The sequence below is a fragment of the Lissotriton vulgaris genome, chromosome 11 (genome assembly GCF_964263255.1).
Source record: "Lissotriton vulgaris chromosome 11, aLisVul1.2, whole genome shotgun sequence".
Taxonomy (NCBI): Eukaryota; Metazoa; Chordata; class Amphibia; order Caudata; family Salamandridae; genus Lissotriton; species Lissotriton vulgaris.
In genome coordinates this window covers 799,345,463-799,347,909 of record NC_141699.1, presented here as the reverse complement: position 1 = coordinate 799,347,909, position 2,447 = coordinate 799,345,463, and the positions used below count along the sequence as shown (strand labels likewise).

General features: G+C 50.3%; 1 pseudogene; it reads left to right on the top strand.

The window, feature by feature from the left end:
- Positions 1 to 593: 593 nt before the first annotated feature.
- LOC147683517 (armadillo repeat-containing protein 10 pseudogene) lies at positions 594 to 1,644 on the top strand (annotated as a pseudogene).
- Positions 1,645 to 2,447: the final 803 nt, after the last annotated feature.

Sequence of the window (2,447 nt, the reverse complement as noted above, 5' to 3'; positions counted from 1 at the left end):
GGCTCTCCCTCTCTCTCCCTCCCTCGCCCTGGCTCTCCCTCCCTCGCCCTGGCTCTCCCTCCCTCGCCTTGGCTCTCCCTCACGCCTCGCTCTCCCTCTCCCTCCCTCTGCCTCTCCCTCCCCTGACACTCCATCTCTCCCCCTCCCTGACCCACCCCGACTCTCCCACTCTCTCCCTCCATCGCCCTTCCCTGACTCTCCCTCTCTCTCCCTCCCCTGACACTCCCTCTCTCTCCCTCCATCGCCCTCCCCTGACACTCCCTCTCTCTCCCTCCCCTGACACTCCCTCTCTCTCCCTCTCCTGACTCTCCCACTCTCTCCCTCCATCGCCCTCCCCTGACTCTCCCTCTCTCTCTCTTCCTTGACACTCCCTCTCTCGCCCTCCATCGCCCTCCCCTGACACTCCCTCTCTCTCCCTCCCCTGACACTCCCTCTCTCTCCCTCCCCTGACACTCCCTCTCTCTCCCTCCCGTCTCTCCCTCTCTCTCCCTTTCCTGACACTCCCTCTCTCTCCCTCCCCTGTCTCTCCTTCCCTCGTCCTCCTCTTTGCACACTGTTAAAAGTAGGTTGTGAAGGATGCAGCTTCGCCCGTCATGGGACCTCACGGTAGGACTCTTCTTGGATCCCTGCTTGGGTTGGTGGTCGGCTCCAGCGTATGCTACTGGCTGTACAAACGCCTTTTTACGCAGTGAGCCGTCTAAACCGGGGTCTTACACAGGGGACGGTGCGGGGGCGACACAGGACAGAGATGAGGCGGATTCCAAGAACCTGACTTGGGCCCCTGAGGCAACAGGCGGTCTCCTGCGCAGGGTGTCCGGAATGACTTTGGTGGCCAAAGTGAGGGAGAACCCTACAGATGTTCTAATAAATCCATCAAGCAATTTGGATGCTCAACATCTACAAAGAGTTATTGAACTGCTTGAAGCCACAGAAGAATCGTCAGTTCGAAAACAAGCCTTGATTACTCTTAGTAAGAGTGCTGCATTTTCAGTTAATCAAGATCTTATTCGTAATTTAGGGGCTCTTCCAGTAATTGGAAACATGCTTTCAGATCCTGTTCCTGAAGTCCAGGCACATGCTTTAAATGCGCTTAACAACTTGAGTATGAACTTGAGCAATCAGGAACAGGTAAAGATTTATATTGAACCTAATGTGCAACTGTTGAAGTTGCTCCACTGAACTCTGACCTGCAGTTAGCTGCACTTAGTTAGGCTGTTAACTAACATGTCTGTTACAAACGAGTACCAAGACATGATCGTAAAATCCTTACCTTGCTTTCTTCGTCTGTGGTCTCATGGAAATGAAAAGACGCAGATTCATGTTTTGAAGGTGCTTGTGAATTTGTCTGCAAACCCATCGCTCACAACAGATCTTCTGAGTACTCAAGTACCTTCCTCGTTGGCATCCTTCTTCCACACATGCACAAATGAGGACATCCTCCTACGGGGGCTCACCTTTGTGGCAAATCTGAATGAAAATATGGACAGTGGAGCTGCTCACCGTCAGTACCACGAAGGCTCGCTCTTCTCTTTGTTGTTCGGAGATTCAAGGCAAAGCTTCTTGGTATCCTTGTTACAGCATCGGGATGAGGAAGTGAAAAAGCAAATAGCAAGAATCATGACTAAACAGCAAACATAAAGTCCTTCCTTCCGAAGAGGGAAGCACAATAAATTGACGTCCCTGCGGTCTGAATTGAAGTCATTTCATTGCTTCGGTGTGGTACAGTACTACTGCTTTACCGGCCGAGGTTGCTCCTTCCGTGTTTGTTGCTTGGATCATACCTGTGCAAGTCTCCCTTGCCACGTTTGAACCTGCACCGCTATACAGAGCGTCATAACATGCCGCCTGATCCAGAGTTTCTGCCAAGCACTCGAATGGTATTGACTGCAGACACAGCATCTGAAAGATCACACGGGTTAAAGGCAGAAGTAATAAATCGGTTTTGTTTCAAACCTTGACTTGAGTGAGAATCCGCTAACATATTGAACAAGACTTCTTTGCATTCTAGACCGTTTGTTCCTCATCTACAGAGCAGTCACTGCATCTTTAGAAAAGCTCCCAATGGAACGCGGTCCTCCTTTAAAAGTCTGAAATCTTGCATGCTCCTGGTTGCGCACTGCTTTTAGTAGGCGGTATCTTTGCGTAAGCCTGCCATTCCGGACGTATGAATGGACACTACAAAGAAGACACTGGAAGAGGCATGTGACATAGCAGAACATATTCTCCCCGCCGAAAATATTGAAAGTTTTTAGCAAATTATTTTTGGATAGAATTAAAGAGGACAGCCCTGCCATCAGCCATGTGCAAGCAAGCTTTTGTATGTGGCCACCAGAAACCTGCGTGCCAGGTCAAAGCCCTGAAGGAAATATATGTGTCACATACAGGCGTGAACATTCATTGAGTTTAAAATCGCCCCCACCCCCTTGTCAGCCCGGGATGAGACAGCT